This window comes from Cydia amplana, chromosome 25 (genome assembly GCF_948474715.1).
Source record: "Cydia amplana chromosome 25, ilCydAmpl1.1, whole genome shotgun sequence".
Taxonomy (NCBI): domain Eukaryota; kingdom Metazoa; phylum Arthropoda; class Insecta; order Lepidoptera; family Tortricidae; genus Cydia; species Cydia amplana.
The window spans coordinates 8,471,268-8,483,663 of NC_086093.1; positions in this window are offsets into that span (position 1 = coordinate 8,471,268).

The window sequence follows — 12,396 nt, forward strand, 5'->3', positions numbered from 1 at the left end:
GGGACCATCATTTCCGATCAAATCAGGCCGTGCGACGCAAACTCCAATTTGGCTCGCTGAATTCGATCGCCGATTATGACCAATATTACCGATAAAATGGAGGTGCGGTCGCAAGAATACCAATTTGTGACTCCAGTATTCGCGTTTGGGGGCACTTTATTAATTTAGAACGCTCAAATATCACCATAAAATTAAAATTGATGATTAAATTGGAGATCGACGCCAATTTCTTTTCTGATCAAATCCGTCGATTTGATCATCCCGTCTGGACTCCACTTTAGGTACCTATACAATAGTAAGTTTCAATCTTCTCTTGGTTGGAGCCACCTTCAATGTAATGCCGCTTAAAAATGAGCTTCTAAGTAGTCCTTAGGTTTCATCCTCTGAAAAAGAAGCATGATGCGTAAGTTTTTATTTGAATGAGCGAAGCGGAGCGTCTCTGTTTCAGCGTGGATAAATGCTGTCATAATATCCTACTGGTCAACTCTATTCCCCTACAAGTCGCATGTCTCAACTCAATCATAACTTGACATAGGTACCGGCGGCCTAGCCAAGGTGACAATTCCTATCAGTTCGCCATCAAATCGCTTTGTGTCTCTCTATCACTCCATTAGTGAGACAGTGACAAGTGCGTTTCGTTCGCTACGGCCCGTTAGCGATTGGCATATTGTCTGTCTATCTTTTGGGGCAGGGCGATATTTATAAAAAAAAACGCGGCTACATTTTTCAAAGTATCCCGCAGAAAACATAGGAAAAAGTTGTTTCAGTCAAATGTTACGGAATTCTAGTAGGATGTAGATTCAAGTCACCCGATTATTTTTTATAAGGTCACAACTCTCTCAGAAGTATATTTTCAGAAAGATTTTTATATTTTTTTCAACTTTGCGCGAGGTCTATACAGCTCAGACCCCCAGTAGTTTATTCTATTTTAATCTTGTACTTATGTTACGAGTATGTAGTCTGTGCGGAAAGACTTCTCTTTCTCTCATGTCATGCATGTCATGACTCTTCAGTCATGGAATGTATGGGGCCCAACACATTCCACGACTCTTCTCTTTCCGAACAGACTCTAGAACTATTTACCATATTGGCTCTGATCCCAAGACGGTGGCTCATTCGGGGGGGGTTGTGTTTGCTGAGGTGTGTGCCAGGGGTCCTGGGGCATAGCTGCTGGCACAGCCCCTGGCGCAGCTGCTCCCGTCCCTTGCCACGGTTGGTCCATCGGTGACCCAGTCCCTGGCAGTCCTGGTGCGGCCGCGCCCGTCCCTTGCCACGGTTGGTCCATCGGTGACCCAGTCCCTGGCAGTCCTGGTGCGGCCGCGCCCGTCCCTTGCCACGGTTGGTCCATCGGTGACCCAGTCCCTGGCAGTCCTGGTGCGGCCGCCCCCATTCCACCCAATCCTGGGCCTGGTGCACCTGAATATCAATATGATAATATTAATTTACGAATGTCATTGTATAATCCCTATATAAATCTTTCTCTATTCACCAAAATTCCCATGTGCGGTAGGTATTAATGATGTAAATCCGTACTATGGCGTGTCCGCTCTGTGCATGCGTTAGTGTAAATTTAAGCCTGAGTGGAAGCTCGAGTTGGGCGTGCAGCGGGGCGGGGCGTGCGTCGTGCATGTTAAACAAATGCAAGCGGCAAGCGTATAGGAGCGGCCTTAGTATACACGTTGCTCAAATTACTTGTGAGCCCGACGCCACGCTGCACGCCCCGCCGAACGCTCCGCTTCGAGCGTCCACTTAGGCCTTACACTTAGTTCTTTCAGGAGACATCTGTATGAGCGACTACCCGCCAACCTCAAAAACGAATCCTCGAATGACAAGTTTGCACACAAACTGAAAGAACTTTTAATAGAAATGTCGCTATATTCAGTTAAAGAATATAGCGAAAAATAATTTATTATGTAATAATTTTATATTGATTTTATACCTACTTTATTACTGTAACATTTAATTTGATATGAATTTTGACATTTCCATTAATATTATTATAATTTTTTTCGCTACTTATTAAGATCGTTGACATTTAATATATTTTATTTTATTTTTGTTTTAATTATCTGATAAAGTTATTTACAACTGAGTATTTTTTGTAATATTTTGTTTTTTGTTCGTGTTCTTGATATTCGACAATACCTAGGTTGGCCCTAGCTATGTATACAATTATACATTAACATTTCTTTTTATTATGACATTGTTAGGTATTTGTAAATTTTATATTCTTATTTTTTTTTCTTTCTGTTTTTGATGTTAAATTGACGATATTTTAATGAAAGCCTTTGTTTTATCCTGTTGTGTAAAATACTGTGTCTTTTTCTTTAAGAAATAAATATATCTAATCTATCTAATCTAATCTAATAATCTAATCATCATACCTGGCATCGCCGGCGGCGCGTTATAGCCGGGATCCCCCGGATGTCCGGTCCCGGGGCCACCGTGTCCACCACCGCCGTCCCCGGCACAAAGACCGAGTAGGCAGGTCGCGCAGCACGAGCACACCGTGGCCGCTAGGCAGCCTAAACAGGCCCCCATGCAGCCGCCTGCTATTGGTGATTGCGCCACCTGCTGGCCTGAAAATAGAATAGAATAGAATATAATATAATTTTCTACTCGTCGACTGCAATGCTTGAATTAAGACTTCGTATACCAAAGTGAAATCGCATACTTTTTTCACTATGGGACTCCAACTCAACTATAATATCCATTTCGATACTGTTTAGGCAACTATAATATTCATTTCGATACTGTTTCGGTAACTATAATATTCAGTTCGATACAGTTTAGTCAACTATAATGAAATTGACCAATCGAAAGCGCGGAGCAAATACCAGGGCCTCATGAGTTACGAGAAGGTGTCGTTGACCAACCGGCCGGGGGCGCGGGGCGCGGGGCGCGGGGGCCGGGTCGCGTACGAGTATGAAGCAGGGATGTTGCGGATGCAGACTTTTTGACATCCGCGGATGCGGATGCGGATGCGGATATTTAAAGGCTCACATCCGCGGATGCGGATGCGGATGCGGATGTCAAGATTAGGTACTTAGAAAACGTCAAATATTATATTTTTAGTATTTTTTATTTAAAAAAAACGAATCGTTTAGTATTTGAGCAAGAATATAGGTGCGTTATATTTAATAAACAGTAACTTGGCCGACTTTTCTGGATCTAGACGATTTCGTTATAGGTAATGACGAAATTACATAGCACTTACGCCGCCGCTAAGACGTTCCTGTACCGACTTGTTCGACATCCGCATCCGCATAAGCTCCGCATCGATTTTATGCGGATGCGGATGCAGATGCGGATGTTGAAAATAATGCGGAAGTTCCGCGGTTGCGGATGCGGATGCGGATGTTCGCAACATCCCTGGTATGAAGGTATCGCGGCTGCTCGCGCATCTTAGGCCCACTTGCACCATTCCACTAATCCGGGGTTAACCGGTTAAACCTGGACTTACCATGGTTACCAGTACAATTTGACACTAGATTAACTGTTTAACCGCTCAACCCCGGGTTAGTGGGATGGTGCAAGTGGGCGTTAGCTACTTATTATACTTTTGGTTTTTTTACCTACATATATGATTGTTCTACTAGTTTTAAGTATTTTTTTTGTTGACTCGTAGAAAAAGTATTGTATACAATAGTGACATAATCAAGCTTTTCAATCTCGTACCCTCCTTAGGCAACTCAGCTAGCTTCGTTGCCTAAACACGGTACTCGACTGAAAAGCTCTCCATTATATCACGATTGTATAAAATACTATTATTCGTAAGCACAGACAATACATAATATGAAAGAAAACACAAAATAAGATTAAAGTGCCACGAAATGGCCTCATCTCAGCATGTTGCTGGTGGCTTCCAGCGCTGGTCTTCCGATGACATCAGATAAATCAGTCACAGATCTACAACCATCATCTTCTGTTATCCCGGCATTTTGCGACGGCTCATGGGAGCCTGGGGTCCGCTTGGCAACTAATCCCAGTAATTGGCATAGACACTAGTTTTAACGAAAGCGATTGCCATCTGACCTTTCAACCCAGAGGGTAAACTAGGGCTTATTGGGATTAGTCCGGTTTCCTCACGATGTTTTCCTTCACCGAGAAGCGACTAGTAAATATGATATTTTACCAGTCACAGTCACAGATGTTCGTGCTCGGGACCGCCGATATCATATTTTTGAATTTTAATTTTATGATTTTAACAATAAAAAAAGTTATCGCTGAAATGTTTTTGCTCATAGCAATAATTTTAATATTTCTAGTTTTATTTATTTATTTAAACTTCATTGCACCACATTTAATCTTTATTGCACAAAACATTAAAAAAATGTAGAAGTGGCGGACTTAATGCCTAATGGCATTCTCTACCAGTCCATATGAAATCAAAAATCTGAATTAAAAAGTGTGCTCGATTTTAATTTTAAAATTTTAGGATATCCTTTGTAGTATCCTATGAGTACAGTGACGTCACGGTCACCTACTATTTATATTTCTATCCGATTTATTAAATAGACCTGTTTGAAAATATCTGCTATAGTCTCTAGTTTAGATTTTTCTAATAATTCTTTGGTGCATCATTTCATGCATGGTGTGAAATAATTTATTTTTCACCTCAGCAGCTCGAACAAGGGTACTTTGCTACTTAAAAACAGTGAGCAAAATCGCATTTTGCTCACTGAGTGAGACAAAATGAGCAAAATGCGATTTTGCTCACTCAGTGAGCAAAATTCGATTTTGCTCACTGTTTTTAAGTAGCAAAGTACCCTTGTTCGAGCTGCTGAGGTGAAAATTTAATTGTTGGTATATCTTAAGAAAACATGAGTGAATAGAGGTAAGTGATGAAGAAGGAATACATTTTTCGGGTTCTCTAATATGTTCTCACTGCTGAGGTGAAAAATGTTGTGTACTACACGAGATCAAAGTTATTTACATCTCGTGCGCTTTTGAGTCCCTTACTACGCTCAAGATTCTAAATTAGATTCACTCGCTACGCTCGTGAATCTATTATAGAATCTTTCGCTTGCACGGGACTCAAAATAAGCACTCGAAGCAATATCAAACTTTGATCTCTTGTTGTACAAATAACTATTACAGTACATATTATGGTGCTACTTTCCCGAACTAGTGCGGGAAATAGTACTTTCCGTGCGTACCTACCTACTTATGTCAAAAGTTTAAAGTGCCATATATACCTACTGTAAAACGTTGTACGATACACGTGCGAATAGGTAATTCGCAACTCGTGTCGATTTAAAACACTCCCTTCGGTCGTGTTTTAATTTATCGCCACTCGTTTCGAATTTCCTCTTTTCCGCACTTGTATCGTAAATAACTATTACATATAGGTTAATACCCTATAAATGTACTAGCCCCCGTACAGTCACCTGCAATAATATGTTACTCTTCGAAGGCCGCAAAAATATGTGAGGCGCTCATGTGGCTTTACAAATAAGATCGTGTCAGATATTTTTGCGGCTCGTTGTGTAACATATTATTGCAGGATTTGCAGGTGACTGTACTGAACTATATTTTCCCTTTATTTAAAAAATTCTAGTAGGTAATCGTATCGTATCGTGTAGTATCTGCGTGATAATTTTTTTTTTACCTTGTGGCGGGTAACCTTGGGGACCTGGGGGGTAGCTGGGTGGAGCCGGGTAGGACCCTGGAGCCGGGTACCCTGCCTGCGGGTAGCTTTGCGGCGGGTAGCCTGGCTGGGGGGGCCCGAAGCTTGGTTGGGGGGGATAACCCCCTTGTGGTGGGAAACCTTGAGGTGGATACCCTGTTGGTGGGTAACCTGAAATTAAAGTTAGTTTTAGATCAACTTTTGCTGGGCAACAAACGTAAGGAAGACGAAGAGGGACATGTATTTAGACGACCGGTCTGGCCTAGTGGATAGTGACCCTGCCTGTGAAGCCGGTCCTGGGTTCGAATCCCGGTAAGGGCATTTATTTGTGAGATGAGCACAGATATTTGTTCCTGAGTCATGGTTGTGTTCTAAGTATTTGTATATTATATATCTATATCGTTGTCTAGTAGCCACAACACAAGCCTTCTTGAGCTTACCGTGGGGCTGGGGATTACTCAATTTGTGTAAAAATGTCTTATAATAATATTTGTGTAGCTTGGATTGGACAGCTCGGTGATGAGAATCATGAGAGACAAGAACATTTAAAAGGTGGATGTCAATTCTAATTCATTTTGTTAAGTGAACCCGTCAAATTTGGCATAAATGTCTACTTATCTCTGGTACTGGTTTTCGTTGCTAACAACTCTTAGGGTGACGCCGCAGGGGATGTTAGTGCCGTTAGTGGGTATTCTCCTACCCCCCCCCCCCCCCCCGCCCCTCTGGCTAGCAGAGAAAGTTACGGGAGGAGCGAGTCCCACATACCACTACCAGCCCCCAATGGGCTTGACCCCTGCGTAAAAAAAGGCGTTTAACGCTCGCGATTTTGATCAAGAATCTCATTTTATGGAACTTGTTAACTACATATTATCGTCGGTATACTTCTAAAACATGATCACTAACTGAAACATAGTTTCGAGAAAACGCGAGTTGAAACTTTGACCCTTAAATGTGTGAATTTAGAAACGCGTTTTTACTAATTTAATTCTAGATATGACATTTTTGAGATGTTAAAATTGCCTTAAATTGGTAAAATTGGTATTCTCAATTTGAAAAATGTAAAATATTGGCCGATATAAAAATGGGATGTGTTAGTTATCAATTATCATGTTTTGCCTGTATACTAAATGGAGTAACATTAATGTATTACGTAAAAAAAAATATATAAAAATGTATATTTATATAATTGAAAATAATGAGAAAGATAATAAAGATCCTTTTACTCGGGATTATAAGCAAATTTTAAAAACTAACGTGGCAATAAAAAGTAATAAAAGACATGCATCGTGTTACTATTTACTGGTAAAGAGTTATAAGTGAATTATTCTTGCAATTTTTGACTTTTCCCTCCTTTAGTGAAGAAATATGGGTGACAATACACTCCTTGTAATTAAATAACTGTAAAAAATGTATATTACTGTTTTTTTGCAATTAACGAGCTTAATTTCATCAGTTTTAAGTGAACTTAATATTATCTAGTTGTAAACTACACAATGTTTTGAAAGAAATGTGTACAAGTAAATAGTGATAAATAATGTTATAGTGTTTTACCCGATGCTGTAACTTTAGGTTCCTAATTATTTACATTCAGGCAAAAAATGTAAAGGTTACTTTATATATTTTACGTGACCAGTTTTATGAAATATGTAGTTTTAAGTACCCTTATTATTTTTTACGTGCACATTATATTTTATTTCTTGTTCTGTTATTATGTTTTTACACTCTATAACTTTCTAAATAATAACAATAAATTAAAAAATACCACGTATATATATTTAAAACAACAAAATTTGAACTTAACTGTATATATAACTCATTTTTGACCATTTTGTCAGTTATCATGTTTTGGAAGTATACCGACGATATGTAAAAATTGTCTCTGAATGTCAATTTACAAGTGACTTTTGTTTCCATAGTTAGCAAGTTCCATAGAATGGCACTTTACCAATATGGATGATGGCACCGTACCTCGTGGATCATAGTCTTGAGGAGGAGGATCTTTTGAGACCGGATCTCCCTTCAGCGGCACAACCACAGTACTCCAATTCAGACTTGGCTTATCACTTTCCACATTCAGGGTTATTAGAGAATGGTGCTTTTCAATGTTTCCTTTTGTTGTATCAGGAATAATCTTCAGAGATTGGCAAATGTTAGTGCAAGTTGTTTGCGTTTCAATTATCGATTCTCTTTGATCTTCTATTCTGGGAGATTTAGGAGAACCTTTTGCTAATACTGGTTCTTCCGTTCTTGCTTTAGAACTTATGTTCCTTACATTGCTCATAACATGAAAACTGGTTTGGTTTATCTGCTCGCTCAATTTCATCTCTTCAAAAGTCTTACGTAATGTTGTTTCTATGCATTTTAAATTGCTTATAAGCTTTGGGAGTACATTCCTTTGTATTGTGACCATTTTCTCTTTATCATTAAGAGTTTGATATTGTGGATTTTCTGACTCAATTGTTTTACAAGAATTTATATTGTCTTTGTCAAGGTGTTTTGTTGTTTCATTAAGCTTTTCTTCAGGACTATCATATAAGTTATCTTCTATGACATTTTTATGGACCAGTAGTGCATAAAGTTCTTCTTCAGTTATAATTCTGTGTGGAATTGATACTGATCCTGACGATTTTGCATCGACATCTACATCATCAGTACTTTCTTGTGTTCTAATAACCTCAATATCCTCTTCATTTGTTGCAAATTCTAAATTTGACATTGAGTCTGCTGAAGTTACTAAATGAATTATTTGTTTTGGTGACCCTTCATCATCTTTCCAGTTTTCTTGTGTTTCCTGAAGTTTTAAAAGCTCTTCTGATTTTGTTTTCTGTAGAATTGCGTTTGCTGCTGTTAAAATGTCCGAATCATTGGATTTATTTGTTGTTTGCTCCTCTGCAGTTATTTTAGTGTGCAAAGAATAGTCTTCAATTGTCTTCAATTCAATGTCTAGAAACTGGTTCACTGGCTGTATTGTTTGTTCTGTTGAATTAGAATGTAGTTCCACTGCTTGTCCTGCAATATTGTTTACGATAATAGAGTCCGGAATAAAGTGGTTATGCTGCACAATTTCTTGTATTTGTTCTGTTTCTTCAACTGTAGCATTGATAGCTGCTCTAACATTAGGTTGTACGGTTTTTTCTTCTATCGCTGATAGATCTGAATTACTATATTTTTCTGATATCTCTCCAGTTATTTTTTCATTTTTATCGTTATCTTTAGAAAAACTTTGATGTTGTGTATCTTCGTACGATAATTCCTCGAGGTTTTTATTTGTTGTAGGATCTTTAGCTGTGCTTTGTTGATTTAAGAACAATTGTCCACACAATTGTTTATTGCCAGTAGTTTCTAGCTTTATAGCAACAGGTTGAACTGGAAGATCTAATTGTTCTTGAGGGTCGATACCTGAATTTGGGTTATTTATAGCCATTTGGAGATTCTCATTTGCATCACCATGCGATTTTGGTTCAACTACAATATTGATTATTGTAAATTCACTAACAGACATTTCGGGGTCAGTTGCATTAATAGTTGACGTTTCTTCTGTGTTACTAATTGTTGAATAAATAGCCGATTGACTTTCTTCTTCGACATCGAAATTTTGACTTAGATCATAGAAGCTTGTCTGTTCTAGTTGGTCCTTTGAATTTTCAAAATTGCTCACATTAATTTCGTTCGCTGTGTTTTCTACGTCTACGTTACTTTGATTTGTTTCTTCTACGTCTCTCGGATATATTACGGTTTCTTCTTCTAAATTTGCTTGATTTGATGTATTTTCTTCTCGTAAATAAATGTCGTTTGTTTCGTCTTCTATTTCTCCTGCTTTTCTTTCATTTGATGTGTCTTCTACTCCCCTGATTTCTCTTTGATCCGCTATACTTTCTACATTATCTACTCCACTTTTATTTAAGACAGTCTTTGACCTCTGATCGCTTGATTTTAGCAACGTCCTTCCACTAGCATCTTTAACTAATTCCACAATTTCGGCCGAGACTGATCTGGGATCCTGTGTTTGACTTACGTCTGTATTATCATTGTCACAACATGTGTTAAAAAGTGACTGATTCTTTAGTGTTTGCACTACGATAATGTTGGGTTGTACTGGAGATTTTTGTTCTTGATCTGCAATAATATAAAATAATGGTCAGTATTTGTGTATTGCCCAATTATCCAGCTTTTGTACAGCCACCATAAGGGATTGTTACGCCATTTAGGGTTCTAGTTAAATTGGACATTCCATAGCGTAAGTAGTAAGTATATAATACATTTTTACAAAGTTTCAAATTCCTAACTTAAAATAAAACTTGAACCCCATACAACCTTTCATCCCCTTTTTAACCCTTTTAAGGGATGAATTTTTAAAAACGCTAAAATCACTTTTCTTGGGTTCTAATAATATGGTTTTATACAAATATTCAAGTCCCGCACTCAAAAATATTTGATCTCCGTACAAACTTTCAACCCCTTTTTCACCACTTCGGGGGATGAATTTTTAAAAACGCTGAAATTGGTTTTGTTGTTTTTTAATTTAATACCTATTCGCGAAGTTTCAAGGTCCTAGCTTAAAATAAAATTTGCACCCCAAGACAAAGTTTCATCCCCTTTTTTACCCCCTTAGGGGTTGAATTTCCTAAAACGTCGCAATTACTTTTTTTTTTTAATCGGCTATTATGCTTTTCTAAAAAGTTTCAAAGCATTTTTAATGGATTCAAACTTTCAACCCCTTTTTAACCCTGTTAGGGGATGAATTTTCAAAAACGCTGAAATTACTTTTCCTGTCTTATAACAATATACCCATATACAAAGTTTCAAGTCCCACGCTCACGCTCACGCTTTGTAGTAAGTATATATATATATATATATATATATATAGAACAACCAATTTAGCTAGTAAGCTTCGAAATAAATTAAAAGTGGATAAATCATAAATTCACTGTACTAGTGATCCAGTGGTAGTGGGTTCAAGTCCCACCCAAGACACTGAATTTTTCCACTTTTAATTTATTTCTAAGCTTAATAGGATCGTTCGCAGACGTTTCTGCTTAATACAAAATTAATTTAAAATTAATTCAAATTAGCTAGGACCCTAAATGCGTAACAATCCCGTGTGGTGACTGTACCAAATTGTGGCATATAGGTAGTGACGGATCGGATGGACGACCGATCTATCATATTATTAAAACTACACAGATTATGGCCGTTTCTAATAAAACTAAACTTTTTATCATCGGCCATGAACACCAATTTACAGAAAAATCTAAACTGAAAAAACTAAATCAAGCATGTGAGTATTTTTTATTTATTTTTCAATTATTATTAACCTTTTGGACGCCAATGACCGATATATCCGCACCGTACGTTCAACGCCAAAGACCGATTAAACGGTCACATATCACAGACAGAGCAACATAGACCTACGTGCATATGCATAAAGTTCAATTTCAGTTTTGACACTCCGGTGATGTGGCGTCAGCGTGACAGCTTTTGTGTTTGACACGGCGTCGAAAAGGTTAATACAAATAAATAAATATTCGAAACTTTACAAGGGTAGGTAATTATCATTCCGCCAGCTGACCAGCCCGTAAACATGCATGGCTCAACTGACATGTCTCGGCTCGAGCTATCTGGCAGACTCTCCATCATTCGTCTCACAGCTCAGACAACTAAGCACTGCAAATGTACAGTCGACTACAAAGAGATGTATCCACTTTTTCACCTTACTGCCTTGTAATAAGGTAAAAAAGTGGATACATCTCTTTGTAGTCGACCCTACCTATCCATGGTTTAGAGGTAACATTTCTACCGACTACAGGGCGCGTAGCCAACGTGCCAATCGTTAATACTCCGTAGCATCTCTCTCTATCACTCTTCCGACAATGACAGTTGCGTTTCGTTCGAAATACAGCGTTTTAGGGCCACCCCACATCCAGCGTCTTTCGAGCGTCGGCGTCTACAACTCTATGGCCGCTGCTCGACGCAACGTCGACGCAACTGCGCAGCGACGTCATTTTCCACAGCGCTGACCAGACGCCGACGCTCGAAAGACGCTAGATGTGGGGTGGCCCTAACAGTTGCACGTTGGCTGCGCACCCAGGGGTTAAGTGCAGTTACCATTCCACCCGCTGGCTAGCCTGTATACGTGGCTCAACTGACTGTCATCGCGGCTCGAGCTATCGGCCACACTGTCCACGCTAAAGTCATACGTCTCACAGCTGAGAAAACTCAGCACTGGCAACTCATTGCCGCTAGAGGGAGCCTGGAGTTCTTCTGAATCTGACTGGTCGGGGGTCGACTCTTGATGCTATAAATTTAAATAGAATAGAATAAACTAACTAAACTAACTATTACGACTCAGCGAGCCAAAGAGGATCTTGGCCTCCGAAACGAGAGCACACCACTTTTCCCGATCCTGCGCCGTTTCCTGCCAATTATCGGCTTGAAGCTGACGCAGATCCGCTTCCACACTGTCCCCCCAGCGGTATCTGGGCCGACCTACCGGGCGGCCACCAGTCGGTCTTCCCAGGTACGCCCTCTTACCTTTTGCCTCTTTAGGTATAGAATAGAATATAATTGGAAATTAAACGAACTTACCTGTAAGTGAAGTTCATTTCAATTATATTAGCTGCACAAACTTCGAAATGATATATAACTATGTAGTACGCGCTTATCATTTTAGCCTATTCCATGAATGTTACAGAGAGGCAAAGCCAAAATTAAAAATATGTATCTGATTTATGAACGTAACTCCTACGTTGAACGGTTCCCGCGCTGTC